Below are 20,480 nucleotides of genomic sequence, written 5' to 3'. Positions count from 1 at the left end.
TCCAGGCTCTGATCAGGCCCTACACCCAAACAAGGGCACTGCGTTCATCCACCTCTGGCCTGCTCGCCTCCCTACCACTGAGGAAGTACAGTTCCCGCTCAGCCCAGTCAAAACTGTTCGCTGCTCTGGCCCCCAATGGTGGAACAAACTCCCTCACGACGCCAGGACAGCGGAGTCAATCACCACCTTTCGGAGACACCTGAAACCCCACCTCTTTAAGGAATACCTAGGATAGGATAAAGTAATCCTTCTCACCCCCCTTAAAATATTTAGATGCACTATTGTAAAGTGGCTGTTCCACTGGATGTCATAAGGTGAATGCACCAATTTGTAAGTCGCTCTGGATAAGAGCGTCTGCTAAATGACTTAAATGTAAATGTAAATCAAGGAATCTTTGTGTTGTCTGTGAATTTATAGCACGACTTTTGATGTTCCTTGGTTGGGGTCTGAGCAGATTATTTGTTGCAATTGCAAACGTAATAAAATGGTGGTCCGATAGTCCAGGATTATGAGGAAAAACATTAAGATCCACAACATTTATTCCATGGGACAAAACTAGGTCCAACGTATGACTGTGACAGTGAGTGGGTCCAGAGACATGTTGGACAAAACCCACTGAGTCGATGATGGCTCCGAAAGCCTTTTGGAGTGGGTCTGTGGACTTTTCCATGTGAGTATTAAAGTCACCAAAGATTAGAATATTATATGCTATGACTACAAGGTCCGGAATTCAGGGAACTCAGTGAGAAACGCTGTATATGGCCCAGGAGGCCTGTAAACAGTAGCTATAAAAAGTGATTGAGTAGGCTGCATAGATTTCATGACTAGAAGCTCAAAAGACGAAAACGTCATTTTTTTTTTTGTAAATTGAAATTTGCTATCGTAAATGTTAGCAACACCTCCGCCATTGCGGGATGCACGGGGGATATGGTCACCAGTGTAGCCAGGAGGTGAGGCCTCATTTAACACAGTAAATTAATCAGGCTTAAGCCATGTTTCAGTCAGGTCAATCACATCAAGATTATGATCAAGGGTAAAGGGTTAAAAGTGTGGTCAGGGTTAAGGTTAGGTTTAGGTTAGGTTTAGGTTTAAAATAAGCTTTTATGACTTTGTGGCTGTGCCAGCAAGTGAACACTCTGAAGAGCTGCCTCCAGGGCAAGATTCATGACAATAAATGCTGCGAATGTATATGAATGCTACAGACTTTGTGGCGAAGCAGAAATATCAGCGTACAGCAATTTCAGAGGTTGTGAGTTCAAAGCCCAGGTGGGGTCATATTGAAAAGTCAGTACTAAGTGATACATGTAATCATATTGTCATTGATTCAAGATTTATTTACACTGTTTTAGCTGAAAAGCGTATCACTTACTTTAAAACCCCATATCATTTAATTCTCTGACCAAAAAAACGTGACATTTGTGAAATAGCTGTTTTCACTTTGAGCTAAAATGTTCACATGTAAAAAATAAAAAGAGACATGTGAGGTCAGTTGTTCACATGTGAAACCATATGTTCACATGTAATAAATGTAGAGTTCACGTGTTAACACCACCTTTTCACGTGAGGAGAATAACACGTGTTCACCTCACATTGCAGATTCACATGTGAAAAATCTAACTCTCACAAAGGGAATTGCATTTTCACATGTGAACATATTTCGCATCCCGATATTGTTATATTTATTTAACATGAGATCATGTTTTCACGTGTTCATCTTCCAACAGGACAACGACCCTAAGCACACAGCCAAGACAACACAGGTTCGGGGCAAGTCTCTGAATGTCCTTGAGTGGTCCGTGAGTGGCACAGCCGTACTGAAACCTGACCAAACCTCTCTGGAGAGACCTGAAAAAAACCCATGAAAAATCCAAACTGACAGAGCTTGAGAGGATCTGCAGAGAAGACTGGGAGAAACTCCCCAAATACAGGTGTGCCAAGCTTGTAGAATCATACCCAAGAATACTCAAGGCTGTAATCGCTGCCAAAGGTGCTTCAACAAAGTACTGAGCAAATGGTCTGAATACTTATGTAAAATATATTTGCCCACAAAAATGAAAACCTGTTTTTGCTTTGTCATTATGTGTAATTGTGTGTTGATCGACAAGAACATTTTAGAATAAGTCTGTGACGTAACAAAATGTGTAAAAAGTGAGTGTAAAAATGTGTAAAAAGTGAGTCTAAGTACTTTCCAAATGTATATTTATATTTTCTGAGAGGTCTCTCTCGTGATGGGTGAAAAATAAGCTAAATGTGTTGGCTGTAACATGAACATCAGCCTCAGCACGACTCCAGACAATTAGTGTGAGCATAGAGATCAAGGTTGTTAAATTTACATGAAAGCCTCTTTCTTTAGGTACTGTACCCACTTCATGTAACAATGGAGATAATTGGGCTATTTCCTGTAAGTAGTAACACTAACAAATAGCCAACCATTATGAAGAACAATTTTCCACAAATAATCCCCACAAAAGACCTATAGGATTCATAAATCAATTATGTTTTGCTGTCAATGTAGTTACGTTTCATTGACCAATTACATTGTTTTGAAGTGTGACAATTCGATGAAGGAAGAGTTCACATAGCGTGTAGAGCACCCCCTGAAAAAATGTCCTTCAAATGCCAGCATTACACTATGAAGCTAATCTATGCCCAGACAAACAAGAGTTCTGCACACTGCACACACCCATACACACACACACACACACACACACACACACACACACACACACACACACACACACACACACACACACACACACACACACACACACACACACACACACACACACACACACACACACAGCTGATACACCTTCTGTAGGAGGCATGTGACAGGGATAGAGGGACCAGAATGCTTTGCTCTTTTTATTCTGCCTAGTAATTCCACCTCAGCAATCACACTGTTCCCCAGTCGGCCTATGATCTTCATTATGGCTAAAGATTACTGTGACTAAAGTATATATACTCCCAAGTGGTACTAGTGGGTTGGTGTCTGTGGGGGGTTAACTTTTTAATGCAGTAGACTAAATCAGGGTCACAGAGTGTTTCTTGGTAGTCTTAAACAAATCTACTTTGAAACAAAAGTATACACCTCACACACATGGTTAAGGGCTTAAAAAAAAGAAGACACCTCTACCAAGTCAGATATAGAGTTGAAATGTATTACATTTTGTAGTTTGCATCCCAATATGACATTGCATATACATCACAGAAGACTGAAATATAACAAAACCGTTTGACATAGAAACACCAGACTTTCATATTTTTTTTACAGTTAAAATCTTGAACAATTATGAAAGTATGAAAAATATTAATAACATTCCACCCATGAGGACATTGGCTGCAGGAAAGGCCTACAGAACTGCACATACTGTATGTACAGTACGTGTACTGGTAGTGAGTCTATTTCCCTTGCTGAATATCGGAAAAAAAACACTTGTAACAGCCTCTTAATTATGAAATGGTCAACACACGGAGTGCTTAAGCTTGGGCTGCCAATTGGCGTAGCGGTCTAAGGCACTGCATCTCAGTGCTAGAGGCATCACTACAGACCCCGGTTCAATTCCAGGCTGTATCACAACTGGCTGTGATTGGGAGTCACATAGGGTGGCGCACAATTGGCCCAGCGTCGTTAGGGTTTGGCTGTCATTGTAAATAAGAATTTGTTCTTAACCGACTTGCCTGGTTAAATAAAAAAATTCTAATTAAGCCATAGACATTTCTCAGAGGGGTTAATTTGACACCAGCATTGAAAGAGAACGACAAAATAACGCAACGCTGGTCAGAATGCATTTTCCCTTCCATACGTATATGACGAGGAGCTTGTTAAAATTCCGCCTTAGATCTGCATATCAGTATTTGTCTGGCAACGGTCTGAAGCTGAGCTCAGGCAGCAGTGACTCGGTACGTCAACATGATTAGATTGGTTCAGCAAATCTTAGGTTACCATTAACCATTGATAACCATAAGTAATCGTTAACTATTGAGAAACCATTCGTGTTATTAATCACATTACCCTCACACCTGTTTTAAAGGGGATTGATGGCTGACGTTCCACTCTCCGAACCCTCCAAACAGTGCACTACATTACGGGAGCATTAGTAAGCATTCTGTTGCATTTGAGACATTCAACATTAACTAGGAAAGTTTAAGACTTGTAAAGGAGACATCATACAGAGTTGCTGAACACGACGTGACTTGTACGTACAGTACATACTAACAGGCGAGAGGGTAATGTGATTGATAACATGAACGGTAATCAATGGTTAATCGTTGCATAACAAAACCACAAAAATGAACCGTTAGGTTCAAATTGAACTTAAAAGGTTTGAAATGCATGAGGGGTTTTGTCCCCACTTCAATATCCTTGCTGCTTAGTGCATCTGTTTCGAATAGGCAAAGCTTTGTTAATGTGCACCACTGAACAGCCACTATGTGGTCATGCTGGCAGGCACAAGTTGAGGATTATAGTGACAATTGATAGGACAAGATTACCGCCCCAGCCTTAGGTAGCTGGGACCATTATATTATTATTTATTTATTGTTTATGGTTAGCCATGTAAAAGTAAGTAAGCCTTGTCCGAGCCAGAATGGCCCATAGAGCCTCTCTCTTGTTTGTAGTGTGAGGCAGCTTGGTGTACACTACATCTGTGCACTGTGAATGATTGATTAGCCATGTCAATTAATCCATTTGTATTAGTATCTAGGCCTACCAACCATTGTAATTACAGAATGTTGATAGTGACAACATAATGTTGTTCATTATTCAAATACTAATGTAATAACTACTTCAATGTGATTGATCCTCAAAGTAAATCAATTAAATGGTATTCAATGGCAGTTAATTAACTTTCCTATCTATTTGTGTTTGCCTCATTAGCTGCAATGTTTTATACACACTACATCGGAAGCTAATTTCAAACTATTTCTGTCTCAGACAAATTATTTTTGAGACACATTAATTACAGAGCCTGTAATTATAGAATCTTCATTATGACTGGTTCTGATGACTCATAGGATGGTGACTTCATTGTATCCGTTAGGAAATTCATTTTTGCATCATACAGGAGGAGAGAAGGTCTTGGGTAAAGCCTCGGATCTCTCCGCCGTTCCCGCGGAGTATCAGGATCTCCGAGAGGTTTTCAACAAGGCCCGCGACACATCTCGTCCTCCACATCGACCCTATGACTGCGCCATTGACCTTCTCCCTAGCACTACACTGCCCTGTCTGGTCCGGAGACCAAGACCATGGAAGGGTACATTGAGGATTCTCTGGGGGAAGGGTTCATTCGTCCTTCTTCTTCCCCTGTCGGCCCCGTGTGTGTATCAACTACCGGGGCCTTAATGACATCACGGTAAAGAACAGTTACGCGCTGCCACTCCTCGCCTTGGCTTTCGAGTGTCTCCAGTTGGACCTTCGGAATGCCTACCATCTGGTTCGGATACGGGAGGGAGACGAATGGACGACAGCCTTTAACACAGCTAGTGAGCTCTACGAGTATCTGGTTATGCTATTCGGAACTGACCAACGCTCCTGCAGTTTGAGTTTGAGTTTATTTAATTTTTTACAGGGACAGTGCACATTAATAAATGTTTCAGTAAAAGTGCAAAGTGCCAGTTTTTTAGCCAGCTGGCTAATTTTCAACCGCAGTCCCTGGGCAGGTTATTAAAAACAATTACAATATAGACCATCATTGAGCAGTGAGGACACGCAGAGCAACATAGGACAAGCAAGACATAGCATACCGACAGAGCAACATAGGACAAGCAAGACGTAGCATACAGACAGAGCAACATAGAACAAAAAGCAGCAAGACAAAATTCATTAAAGCAACAAAGTGTTTCCACACCTCACAAGCTACAGACAATAGACAACATGTAAAGCGGCAATACACAGCTAGGGATTATGATCACAAATCTGATTGACCTTTAGCCATGTATTCATACATTTTGTGAAAGTGTAATATGTGGTGCAGTTATCTGTGTCTGATGGCAGTGTATTCTAGACATGGGATGCTCTCACAGAGAAAGCGGATTTACTAAAGGTGCTTTTCCTTAAGGGAACTATACAGTCACCTCTCATGGCAGACCTTGTGGATATGTTGCCATATGTTGGATTTTCTGTTTCACAAAAATACTGAGTGGAGGGGGAGCCAGGCCATTTAGGATCTTGAATACAAGACATGCGTCAGTGTATTGCACAAGATTATCCCAACTCAGGAGCTCATGCTTTCTGAGGATGTAACTGTGATGATGGCTATTGGGCTTCCTATCAAGCACTTTGAGAGCCTGTTTGTAGACAGACTGAATAGGTTTTAATATTGTACAGCAAGCTTGTGCCCAACTAGTCAAGCAGTATGTTAAGTGGGGGAGTATCATATATTTGAAGTACAGTTTTGCTACCTCTGTAGTCAAACAATTTTGTTTCAATCGGAAATTAGCTACCCGTAGGTTGAACTTGGTTATCTGAATGACCTTTTTCACATGCTTTTTAAAAGAGAGGTTGGAATCAAGTATGATGCCAAGGTACTTAAAATCAGATACCACCTGGAACTTCTCGCCTGACACATAAACATCTGGTTCAGTAGCATCTGTTGCCCTCTTTGTGAAGAACATGCAAACAGTTTTTTTCACATTGACATGCAAACACGAGTCACCGAGCCCCTTTGTAACCTGGACCATTACAGTAGTGAGTTCTTGTGCAGCTTGTTGTTTGCTCTTTGCATGCACATATATCACTGTATCATCTGCATACATTTGTACTTTAGACCCAGTACAGACACAAGGCAGATCATTAATGTACAGGCTGAACAGGAGGGGCCCCAGTATTGACTCTTGGGGCACGCCCACATCATAGTTAAGAGTGGGCGACAGCTCATTGCTCACTCTAACACACTGAGGTATGATTTCATCCATCTCAAGGCATCGGGGGAAAAGTTGAACTTGGACAATTTTGTGATGAGAATCTCATGGTTAACAGTTTCAAAAGTCTTCCTTAGGTCCAGAAACACAGCCCCAACAACGCCCCCTTTGTCCATCTTGGACTTCACATCTTCCAGAAGAAAGCAGATGGCCGTTTCTGTGGAGTGTTTCGCTCTGAAGCCAAACTGCATGGAGTGTAATGTGAAGGGGCTGTTGTTGAGTTGAGCAATCAGTTGTTCTGCTACACACTTTTCAACAACCTTTGACACCACAGGTAGTCTACTAATGGGCCTGTAGTTACTCACGTCAGCAGGGTCACCCCGATTTAAAGATGGCCGTTATTATGGCCGACTTCCATACCCTTGGAAACACCCCGAGACCAATAGATGTGTTGTTGACCTTAGTAATGGGGCCAATGAGTGACTCTTTGTAGTTTTTAAGAAAGGTAGAGTCCAGCCCAAACAATCCCTGGCTTTAGAGTTCTTTAGTCTGTTCACCTTAGACTCAGAAACCTCTCTTATGATGAAGACAGGTTGAGCATCATTTACTAGCACTGAGCCCAAGAAACCAGTGGAGGGGTTCTGTGTCAGTACCCTGACAGAGTCAATAAAGTAGGAATTGAAGGCTATTGCTATTACGACTGCATCCTGTGTTAGATTGTTATTCACCATGATTTCTAGTCTTTTTGCGGTGTTACTAGGGTCTTTCCCTGTTAACTGTTTTAGATACTCCCAAATCAATTTAGAATTTCCCTTCGCTTCACCAATTATGTTAATAAAAAAGTTTGCCTTGGCCTGTCTGATTTCTTTCATCACCTCATTTCTCAACATGGTAAACCTACGTCTGTCATGCTCCAATTTGGATCTTGGATCTTAAACCTGCTCTTAGGCTATACGTGTCAGATTATGATCAGATAGCCCAGTAACCATATTGAATGATTTAGTCACTCTCTCTGGTTTATTACTGAACACCAAATCAATCTGTGTTTTAGAGCAACAAGTCACCCTGGTTGGCCCTTTAACTAGCTGTGAAAGGTCAAAGGTATTGGTGATCCGTTTGAGGGGTTTCCTACAAGACTTGTCTTCATAATTAATGTGAAAATCTCCCATTAAGATGATCTCTTTCCCAAAATCACATTCCCTAAGCATGTTATTAAACAGTGTTTCAGGCTCTGGTCAATTATGTGCTCCATGACACGTTGAACCGGTTCATGCTTGTCTACCTTGACGACACCCTTGTCTTTTCCCGTTCGGTTCAGGAGCATGTTTTCCACACCCGACAAGTCCTCCAGCGCTTCCAGGAGAACCAGTTGTTTGTCAACGTGGAGAAGTGTGAATTTCATCGCTCCACTATCTCCTTTCTGGGATACGTCATCGCTGCCGAGAACATTCAGATGGATCCGGACAAGGTGAGAGTGGTATTGGAGTGGCCCCAACCCACATCCAGAGTGCAGCTGCAACGTTTCCTGGGATTTGCTAATTTCTACCGCTGCTTCATCCGGGGCTTCCCCCAATCTCTGCACTCACCATCCAAGGTTTCCGTTCACGTGGATCTCAAGCATCGGTTCTCTACAGCCCCATCTTAATCCATTAAGACCCGTCCCGTCAGTATGTGGTGGAGGTCGACGTCTCGGACGTTGGAGTGGGGGCCATCCTGTCCCAGCGTTCTGCCCATGACCAAAAGCTGCATCCCTTTGCTTTTCCTTTCCCATCTAAATCGATGAGATGGCTGATTTCTATTAATTTCCCCATGATGTCAAGCAAAGAGGCACTGAGTTTGAAGGTAGGCCTTGAAATACATTCACAGGTACACCTCCAATTGACTCAAATTATGTCAATTAGCCTATCAGAAGCTTCTAAAGCCATGACATAATTTTCTGAAATTTTCCAAGCTGTTTAAAGGCACATAGTGTATGTACACTTCTGACCCACTGGAATTGTGATACAGTGAATTATAAGTGAAATAATCTGTCTGTAAACAATTGTTGTAAAATTTAGTTGTGTCATGCACAAAGTAGATGTCCTAACCGACTTGCCAAAACTATAGTTTGTTAACAAGAAATTTGTGGAGTGGTTGAATAACGAGTTTTAATGACTCCAACCTAAGTGTATGTAAACTTCCGAATTCAACTGTATATTTATTTTATTTTTGACCAGAGGAAAAAGTCCCTCCTACTGGCTCTCCAACACCACTTCCAGTAGCAATCTGTACCAGGACCAACCCTGCTTAGCTGCAGAGGCAAGCCAGCAGTGGGATACAGGGAGGTATGCTGTTTTTTGGAGTTCCAAGATACGCCTCCACCCAAAGCACTGTATATCTGTTAATGTAAATGTTAACTGATGTTATTGTGTGTACACTCTTCATTTCTATTGAAGGTCTGTAAAACTAACACAGAGATTGAAGAGAAAGCCCTCAGAGGTCTCCACAGAGAATTCTTATCTGTGTAAGGCACTATAGCTCTCTGTGTGCTTCTGAGTGTGAGTGTGTGGCGGAGGAGATGGGGTGAAACGTAATGCTGCTCTAGTTGTTGGAATCAAAAAGTGCTTTGCTGTGTCTTCTTCTTTTTCTCTTCTACATCGCTCTTGTCAGCACCTAGCAGATCAAGCGTTGATAAAGAGACAAAGCATCCTGACGCTCCACTGTGGCATCTCTCCAGATCTCTGCCCACCCATACACCTACTGCTGCCCATTCCATTTCTGAGGTTTAGTGTGCCACGCCAGGCCCTGATTCAGCAGGAACAACCGGTCTTTATGCTGACATGGGGATGTTTTTAGACTGGAGGGAAAATCTATTTTGACACACTAATTCTGCTCCCCACTTGACGAGGCCAGATAGTAGAATGTTAAATTGTTATCTAGATTTATGAGGTTTTGGTTGGTAGTGACAAGGTTATTTGTCATTGGGGGTTGGCTTGGTGCTTCACCCACTTGAACAGGCTGAGTTGTTGAACTTTTAAATTACTATTTGCATAACATAAAAGTTTCTTCTTTGATATGTAGTCTACTCATCATTCTGTACAGGGTTGCAAGCATTGCAAAATTGCAAACTGGAAAGAACCACAGCCTAATTTGCAATGTTATGCAACTATCCAGCCAGGTCGTTCAAGATTGGACATCTGGAAATGCCTTAAAACCGGCCACTATAGAAACAGTGAGTGCTATTACCATCAAGTAGGCTTGGGTTTTGCTTGGGCGTTATGGATTGGCGTTATCCCGTGACTTTGGATCCCATACTGTTTTTTGGAGGGGTTAACCCTATCCCAAACCTTAAAACTTCTTTGGGATAGGGGGCAGCATTTTCACTTTTTGGATGAATAGCGTGCCCAGAGTAAACTGCTTCCTACTCAGTCCCAGATGCTAATATATGCATATTATTATTAGTATTGGATATAAACCACGCTAAAGTTTCCAAAACTGTTTGAATTATGTCTGTGAGTGTAAGAGAACTCATATGGCAGGCAAAAACCTGAGAATTAATCCAAACAGGAAGTTGGAAATCTGAGGTTTGTCGTTTTTGAACTCAGCCCCATCGAATACACAGTGGGATATGGGTCATTTTGCACTTCCTAAGGCTTCCACTAGATGTCATCCGTCTTTAGAATGGTGTTTCAGGTTTCTACTCTGAAGGGGGAGAGAATGAGAGCTGCTTGACTAAGGGGTCTGGCAGCAGCCTCGTTCTCAGTCACGTGCGTTCACATGAGAGGTATCTCTCGTTCCATTGCTTTTCTACAGACAATGGAATTCTCTGGTTGGAACATTATTGAACATTTATGATAAAAATATACTAAAGATTGATTTTATACTTAGTTTTACAAGTTGTAATATAACTTTTTGAACTTTTCGTCCAACTTTCGGCTGGACCTGAACGCGCGTTTGGAAGCTATCTAGACATAAATTATGGACTTTATGGAACAAATCAAACATTTATTGTCGAATTGGGATTCCTGGGAGTGCATTCTGATGAAGATCATCAAAGGTAAGTGAATATTTATAATGCTATTTCTGACTAATGTTGACTGCTTCAACATGGCGGATATTTATTTTGGCTGGTTTGGGCTCTGAGCGCCGTACTCAGATTATGCTTTTCCCGTAAAGTTTTTTTGAAATCTGACACAGCGGTTGCATTAAGGAGAAGTGTATCTAAAGTTCCATGCATAACACTTGTATTTTCATCAACATTTATCATGAGTATTTCTGTGAATTGATTTGGCTCTCTGCAAAATCACAGCATGTTTTTTGAACTACTGAACATAACACACCAATGCAAAATTAGATTTTTGGATATAAATATGCACTTTATCGAACAAACATACATGTATTTTGTAACATGTAGTCCTAAGAGTGTCATCTGATGAAGATCATCAAAGGTTAGTGATTCATTTTATCTCTATTTGTGCTTTTTGTGACTCCTCTCTTTGGCTGGAAAAATGGCTGTTTTTTCTGTGACTTGGTGGTGACCTAACATAATCGTTTGTGGAGCTTTCGCTGTAAAGCATTTTTGAAATCAGACACTGGATGGATTAACGAGAATTTTATCTTTAAAATGGTACCTAATACTTGTATGTTTGAGAAATTTGATTTACGAGATTTCTGTTGATATGCATTTGGCGCCCTGCAATTTCATTGGCTGTTGGCTAGCGGAACCCCAGTCCTAGACAGGTTCAGAATGAGTGCCTAAACTTAACCCTTAACTTCTACATGTGATGTTTGGAGAAATTGAATAATACAGAGCAGCAGGAGCAACAAAAACACATTTTGGAGCAACCTTGAAATTTCACATTTGGATTATGTGAGGAACATCTAATTCTGCAGTGAGACTGTGGGAGCTTGTTGAACTGTCCCCGTTGATTTCTGAAGCAAAGTCAAATTAATGTTATCAGCTCGCCACGTAATCTACACAGCAGAATTATCTATTCATTTCGTGTTAAATATGCAGTCCGCAAAACAAATTTGTACGAATATTTTTTTTAAAAAAACACACACGTAACATATACAGTAGGGCGTTGTGGAATACCAAGAGTGTGCAAAGCTGTCATCAAGGAAATGCGTGGCTACTTTGAAGAATCTCAAATGTAAAATATATTTTGATTTATTTAACACTTTTTTGGTCACTCCATCATTCCATGTGTGTTATTTCATAGTTTTGATGTCTTCCCTATTATTCTACAAGTCAGAAAATAGTCAAAAATCCTTGAATGAGTAGGTGTCCAAACCTTTGACTTGTACTGTAATTAGAAATTAATGATATAGTCAGTGGCGACCGGTCATTTAGGGCAGGTGGGCTTTTGAGCAAATAGTAATAATAAATAAATATACATACAGTGGGGCAAAAAAGTATTTAGTCAGCCACCAATTGTGCAAGTTCTCCCACTTAAAAAGATGAGAGAGGCCTGTAATTTTCATCATAGGTACACTTCAACTATGACAGACAAAATTAGAAAAAAAATCCAGAAAATCACATTGTAGGATTTTACATTTATTTATTTGCAAATTATGGTGGAAAATAAGTATTTGGTCACCTACAAACAATACTTTTTTGCCCCACTGTATATATATTTTGGGGGGGCTTGCCTGTTTTGCATGTTATTTTGGCATTAATACGTGTCACATATAAGTTTGAAAACAGTGAAAGAAATATATATATCATTGAGTTTTTAAAGCTGCATACAAATATAGTCTCCTTTTTGTTTTCTTGAGTAAGGCAGCTCCAAAATGCAGGTGTTTTAGCCTAGCTCAGTGCTTTACGTGGTGGGGCAAGCCAGCAGAAAATATGGAGTGTGATTGGCTCAGTGTTCTGTTACTCATAGGGACACTACATCACTGCCAAGTCTAAGGGTAGTTAGAAAATTCAAGCCCCTTGGGTGCTGCCATAGAGTTACATTAGAAGGGCCCATCCAAGAAGGCTCAAGGTCATTGGCCACAGTTAAAATGACATCAAATCACGTTATATCTACAGTAGCTTTGATTGGACTGACCATGTCAACATCATACTTTCAAAATCTTAGTCTGAATCAAGTCGACAATCTACTGGCAACTCCTTTATAATCATTGTCATATGAAGAGCAATAATGAAGAGAAATTATAGATAAAACAAGTTGGAAGTCACAAATTCAACAATGCGTGGTTTGGGAGGGATCAGTGGCTAACTTTAAGCATTGCTATTCAGTGGAGTGGCTGTGTTGTTCAAAGTCTAAGATTAAGGGTCTCTTTTCCTCGTTTAAAATGATAAACATTCAACATTGGACATGCTGTCTATGAAACATGATTTGTGCCACGCTTAAGACAGCTGTTAACTCAGAACTGCAAAATCTGACTTTATGAACTTTGTGAGTTCAAGATGACTGGGAAATTGGAAAAAAAATGAGCTACGACTGAGAAAATGAGTTTTGAACTTTCATCCAACTGTAAATCTGGAACTCGGGCCTGTTTCTAGGGCTACGATCGGAAGATTACTGACGTCATCATGATTGAACTTTTTTAATTTTATTCCCAGTTGTCTTGAAAGCACCATGAATCCAGAAAATGGCTCACGAAGGACAGCTGTGCCACCTTCCTGTTCAATTGAGCACAGCACAACAATGTGAGTCCAAAAATGTATTGTATGCTTCTGCATAAATTATAATATGCCAGGGAGATATGTATACTGTGGCTAAGAAAGTAATACTAAGTTTATGTTGTGTAGTAAGCTGTTAGTTGCCCTTGTGCCTCACCCTAATAATTTGGTCTATTTTCACCTCTTAATTTTGCCAATTGTTCTGACTTGGTGGTGCACATGTAGCCTTTAACCTGTTTTGGAGAAATGTAATATTTGAATATTGTAAGAGCTTTCATTGTCTGCATATATGCCCCATTTATTTATCCTACAGTTCTGACTTGGTGTACAGGGAGAACACTCTAAGAACGGCCCATGTTCTGAATTCGGTCGCTGCACTTTTCAAAAGTGCTGAACAAATAGTTATATTGACTATGGACGTCCTCGCTTGCTCATTAATGTCTTAATCGAAATTCTGGATTGCCTCTTTCGTTGCCAGACAAGGCTCCACTGATAGCCAGGTGTAGCAGTGGTAAGGTGTTGGGACTGCTGTTGGGACAGTTTTATGTAGGCCCTAACAGTTTGTGGGCACTGCAATTAATGTATTGTTGTTATTGTGTCGTGGCTTTTCTTGCATGCATCCCAAATAAAAAAAGTTGCCCCACCAAGATTTACATGCCACTAGATGTACTACGCAATAGGATTACATATTAAACAAAAAACGGGGACCCGTTTTGGTTCATGAGCACCACTTTCAAAATTGCTGGCTGAAATTAAACAAAAGTTCTGGATCATCACTTTAATTGAGTCATTTGAACCAATGCTGAGAAAGACAGGAGATATGTCCAATTAGTTAACTCGTTTTTGTCTCTCCGCACACATCTCAACAGAGGTGCTATCCGGAATCCTTGGAACGTCCCTATCCTAAACCTTAACCAAAACCATAATCCTTACCTTAATTAAACGTTTACATGTGAACTTCAATAGGGGTAGGGACATTCCAAGGACCCGGATAGCACTGACCGAAGACAGAGTGTCAGGGGCATTGTGAATGTATGCATCGCGCGAGTTAATTCTGCGGTAGCGGGGCGCGCAATGCTTCTTCGAGAAAAGAGTAGCGGTGTTGGCTTGCAGCTCTCCCATTGGCTGCCCCACAGGATGCCCAGGTGTTGACAGAGATGGAATCAGCAGCTGGATCTCACGACGTTGCCTGACAGAGACCTCGAAAGTGAGGTTCGCCTTGCTATCTTTCCAATTGTAGCCTATGCTACACATATTTGAATAGAAATTGAACAGTATAATTATCAACAAGGAGAACAAAGATATGTAGCGTTAAATCAGCACATCGCCCGTCTGCGCCCTCCCTCTGTAATTCAAACCCCGTGACTCCTCAATGGTGCCTGCTGCAACCGCTGCGTGGGGAAAATAACCTGAAGACAAGGCTGTCAAAGTATCTGAGACTCATCTAAAGGAAGTTTACACTTGTCCGTTTATCTGAACGCTTCCTTCCACGTTGTGTGTCCGAGAGAGCCCTCTGTTTGGAGGCTGTCGCTGGCGGTCATCCGGCGCTCGTGTAAGTGGTCGATTATCACATTAACTTCTCGTTTATTCTAGTCTACCTTTGCGATATCATCACAAATAGCATTGACCAAAATGTAAGAATTCAACGATGCAAGATTGAAATGAACTTTGTCCTTGTTGAGAAATAGGCAGACACTTGTCATGATTTCTATCTAAACGTTTGTTTACCTCGTTATAGCCTTACCATATGGACAGGACAGATATTAAAATGTGTAATGTCTTTATTAATGAGTCTATAGGTGATTGTGTGTTTTACGATAAAGGTAACAAGAACACATAGCGTGGACCGACGTCCACTCACCACATTCGTTTGTTTATCAGCAACACCTGTTATGCATGTTGATCACTGATGTTGCTGCATGCCATCTTCTCATTGATAATCTGTTTCAATAAAACATTGCAAACGTGGCAGTCAGAACGGGGGATGGATAGGCTGGACTGCAACAATTGATTTCATGACCCACAGTGCACAGACGTCAATTCAAAGTCTAACGTAATTTCAATGAAATTAAGTGGAATCGACGTTTTTATTTAACCAGTGTGTGCCCAGTTAGGGAGGTTCGATCTGATTGTGTAGATAACACTGTGATTTAAATGTCAATGTACATAGAATCTCCTTCAGGCAATGCGACCTGAAAATTGGTGTGAATGCGACATATCAGTCTCAACATTGTCAATTTCATGATGCAGGTATATGCAGGGCTATATAGGTAAACACGTGTTTGGATACCTCTGACCGAGCAAGAAGGATTAGGCCTAGGTTAAAAAAAACAATGGCGATGAATGAATATGCTGGAGAATGTGTGAGCGTAAGTCACGAGAGTGGGTTGTGGGGATTTAAATCAGGGGAAGAATGTCGGGCTGCCAAAAAGTGATGGCTTGCAGTCATACCCTTAGGGGGGTAAGTCTGGACTGGGGGACTAATGGCATTTGTTTCAGTACTGTAACGTTATATCCCATGATGTATCATTTCTATTCGGAGCCTAAATATAAGCAAAACAAGCATGCCTACTGAGAGTTGCTGTCTGTGATGCCTTGACTGACACCAATTGCTCTCACCTGTTGACCAGCAGTGTGATGTGTGCAATGGTTGACTATGTGACAATGCAGACTGCAAAATGCTCGAGTTATTATTTAATGGACACAAGATGACAAGGGCATAACCCATCAAAATGAACAGGTCATATACTACTGCACTTGTCTTTAAATTCAACAATCTCCTACAATTGGCTACCCACAATAGTTCACATTAACACACCGCATTGTGTAGTTGTCTATGATCTAATACACCTGTGTGATGTTTGTGTTAACATTCGAGGAACCAGTCTCAATTTTTTATTTCACATCCATTTGGTGAGAGGTGTTTTTGTCGTAGTGGTGGGTGGGTAAAATGACTGGGGAAGCCAAGCCAGAAAAAAAGTCATATTACAACCTATGTGTTGTGATAATTGCGTTGTTTGCTCTAGAACCTGCTAGTTCATAATTATGCCTTGCGACCATGATATATAGGCCTAAGGCTGAGACGATAAGAAGAAACCTCAACCTCTGTGTGTGGTGAAGTACACAAAGCATATTGCATGTAACATACAGCTCCATGACCTACAGCATTGGCAGACGAGTTACTGTAATGTTTCCGAACTTTTCGGACTTGATTTACCAATTGATTTCGAACCACGGAGAGTTACCGCAAGTCTTCGAGAACACAGGAGCTGCCTCCACTATTCCAGCTACCATTTCAACATCAACTTTTCAAAATCATCAAATCACCATTGCTTAGTCTCATAAATACTGTGACAACTAAAAGATACCAGAAACGATTTAGTCCAATCAACGTAAGATAAATATAATGTGGCTGGCCATAGTTCTGATTTGTGTGTATGTGTGTGCGTTCTTGCAAGTAGATTAAACACCCTACTTGTGGAGAAACACCAATGCCATGCTCCTCTCTTTTCATGTCGATGAAACGGTCGATGAATCTGTCATACAGTACATGCTTTTATTTTTTGTTGCCTTAGGCAAGCAAGCATTTTAGCCAGGTGGCCTAACTTTTAAAAATGTAACTAGGCAAGTCAGTTAAGAACATTCTTATTTACAATGAAGGCCTACACCGGCTAAACCTGAATGATGCTGGGCCAATTGTGCGCCGCCCTATGGGACTCCCAATCACGGCCGGATGTGATACAGCCCGGATTCGAACCAGGGTGTCTGTAGTGACACCTTTAGCACTGAGATGCAGTGCCTTAGACCGCTGCGCCACTTAGAACGAGCCCTTTCATGGACAATGACATTAGCTTTCTACATCTAGCTTCTTCCATTCTCTAAGTCCAGGAGCACAATGTATGAATTTATGGTTGGATTAGAATCCCCATTATAATCATTGGCCAGTACAGAGAATTAAGTAAAACCACAAGTCCAAATCCCTATCTCCATCCATGGCTAATTTAGGAAAGGGACCATTTTAGCTAGTCATCCACCAGAGGACAACACGACGAGATGCAACAATTCAAGTTGTTTCTGTCAATTACGTATTTCTCTAGATGCGATCTGATAGGAGTGAAGTCAAATCCAAACTTGAGATTTTTTTTTGAGGTGGGCCAGGACCATTCACAATTGAGCTCACTCAGTTTAGCTCAGTGCTGATTGGCTTTTATTTTATACTTTTTTATCAAGGGAGGCCAAATGCTCGCTGGCTTCCCTTGCATTCAATGCTACAGGTGTCAACAACATCTTCTTTATGACCAGACAGCATCAGATAGATGGCCTTCACATACAGAGACAGAGGGGGACTATTTTGCTCGCTCGGAGGCTTTCTCCGGTGAGATACATTCAGCCTCTTGCGAATTGAAGGAAAATTATGAAAACACAGGGAGATGAAGGATAAATAATTTGTTTTTTTTCTTGGTCATTTTTTGGGGGGGAAGCCTGGCTTCCCTTGGCATCCATGAATACACACCACTGTTCATCAGCACAGTTACACAGTAATTTATTCACAGAAACCATTAGATGCTGCAGTGCCAGCAGGTTGTGAATACAATGCAGCATATTCTCACCTTGGCACCAACTAGAGGGTGGTAATTGGGAGGCAGGTGCGGGGTGTGATAACAAGTTGACTGACAGTCACAAATGATCAGGTGTTCGGGGCGAAGCCCCAGAATGGATGCCACTCCTGACAGATAGTCCTAGGGAGAATCTCAAATTCTTACTCCTCGCGTCCTGTCCTCTCTTCTTGCCTCCTTCTCAAAACCCATTGGAGGAGAAGGTCAGCGGGGAGGGACCGCTGGTGTTTTCATCCAATGGGTTTTGAGAAGGAGGTGAGGAGAGAGTATGCGAGGAGTATGCACTTGAGATTCTCCCCTAGTTACTTCTAAGCCCTTGGAAATGGATTGGAAATGGTCTACTTCCTGACACATTAGTCAGACAAGACAAATGGCCAAATAGACACAAGCAAAGGCAATTATGCCAGATAAATGGGACACTTTTTGAAGAGACTTGGTGGACTTTCAAATCCAGTTAATCTGTTCTTGTGCTTTAGGTGCCCCTTTTGCAAAGTGACAGCGCCACTATGGAGTATCATCTATGATCTATTTAAATTGTTTTCACATCCTCGATCTCCAGCATTCACCCTAATAGCACAGAGCCATGCTATGCGTCACACATCGTAGGCCCTACAGCAAACCTCAAGTGGATAAGTTCATTCATTTTATTCATAAGATGCGTTTTTAGAATAAAAAATGTCCTTCTCAGTCACTCGGTGGAAGCGTCCCAAATGGCACCCTGTTCCCTACATAGTGCACTACCTTTGACCATAGGGGTGCCATTTTAAGACGTAGACCGTGAGAGCCGTTCTCTCCCTCCTGGTTAAGGCTGAGCACTGAACCTTAAGCTGGCCTCGAAGAGGCTAAAACAAGCAGTTAATTTAGCGCTTGGCTGCTGCTGCATTTTGAGCACACACACACACACACACACACGGGTCTGCTTTTCATGTATCCATCTGCTGTGAAGCCCTAGCCGGGTTGCGTTGACACCATTACTGTATGGGGGAAAGAAACGTGTAGAAGTGATAATGGACCTACATTCATAGTTTCTTGACCAGCTCGCTAATAATCACTGAATTGATAGCTAGACAGTCGGAGAGCATAATACATTTCCAAAACGATGAATTTTGACGGCAGAGAATGGTGCACTACCAATTTTCAGTGCGGCCCTCCGGACCTCGTCGAAGACAGAATGCTGCCCCCGGGACTAAATTAGTTTTACACCCCTGCTATACATGCAGTAAGGATGTTACTGTGTGTGTGTGTGTGTGTTATGGTACAGTTTAAACTACTATAGATCTGTGCCTAATCATTTTTTGTGTGCGTATCCATGTACAGTGTTTGTATTTTCCGTTTGAGTGTGTGTAATTCTGTCCGTGAAAAATAGGGAGTCTATTCTATCTTGAACATCCTTAGCTGAGAGATACAGGACTTTCATTCTCCTGTCCATCCTCTATCCAACCATTGTCATGTCCTGGTTGCTGCTATGTTACATAATCCCAATGCCTGTTCTCTCAATACTCGTACAGTAGCCATCATTTACTCACTCACAAGGGCAGTGAAGTCGAAGCTGGGCAACAACAAGCATGGTTTGTTTACGTAAAGAGAAAGCATCGGGCGAAACACTATATAATGAAGAGGAGCTTTGCATTGTGGGATTGATAGTGTATGTGTTGATGACTCATCAGTCCGAGTTAAGCAGTGGTGATGGATTAGCATAGCGATCTCTTCTAGGGCAGTAGGGTGATGTTGCCCCTAGACGCTGATCTGGGCTCAGTCCTGCATTTCCCCCACTAATGTTTAAGGTCAGGATTTGGGAATGAGAAGCTGATCCTAGATCTGTACCTAGGGAAAACCTCAATCCGGAGTGGAGGCACTCTGAATGGGGCTGTCTGATTCCCTGTGTTTCGTGGACATGAGTCACATGACATCTGTTATGAGTTGTTATTTTCATTCACTAGAGCTTGCAGTGACTCACTTAGTAACGATCCATGCTTTAATGCAACAGTATCTTTTTTGTTGCACAGTACGAGGTAAAAGAGCTATCTATCTTAGCTCTTTCAAATCGATATACCTAGTTTCTGGGAGTGAACATGAGTCATGAAGGATAGGCTATACCCATTTTTAGAAGACAATGAAACGATGTCGACACAATTTCCAAACACCGTAGCAGATCAGCACAGTTTGGTGCCTGCATCCCAAAATGGCACCCTATATAGTGCACTACTTTTGACCAGAGCCTATTTGGGATGCAACCTGTATAATCCACACATCCTGCTGTGCTGCTGCATTCGGGCTGATCCAAGCCTAATTTGTGCTATTGTTTTAGGTTGTGGGATAGTGGGTGTGTTATTGACAGTGTGTGACACAAATGTGGTGACATCTGCCTGGGAGGGTGTGTGGACATGCGT

The 20,480-nt window shown here is 41.6% G+C and overlaps 1 protein-coding gene across 5 annotated transcripts in view; it reads left to right on the top strand.

The window, feature by feature from the left end:
- Positions 1-14,397: 14,397 nt before the first annotated feature.
- LOC118361141 (rab effector MyRIP-like) overlaps positions 14,398-20,480 on the top strand; it is a 141,808-nt gene continuing 135,725 nt past the window's right edge. The window contains exon 1 of one of the 5 annotated variants that reach the window (XM_052483188.1): positions 14,398-15,026. The gene's annotated coding sequence lies outside the window, so the exon portion shown is untranslated. The remainder of the gene's footprint in view (positions 15,027-20,480) is intronic. The other 4 variants (XM_052483186.1, XM_052483185.1, XM_052483184.1 and 1 more) reach the window with 4 other exon arrangements.

Source organism: Oncorhynchus keta, chromosome 28, assembly GCF_023373465.1.
Source record: "Oncorhynchus keta strain PuntledgeMale-10-30-2019 chromosome 28, Oket_V2, whole genome shotgun sequence".
NCBI classification, from domain to species: Eukaryota; Metazoa; Chordata; class Actinopteri; order Salmoniformes; family Salmonidae; genus Oncorhynchus; species Oncorhynchus keta.
This window is presented reverse-complemented; position numbering and strand designations above follow the sequence as displayed.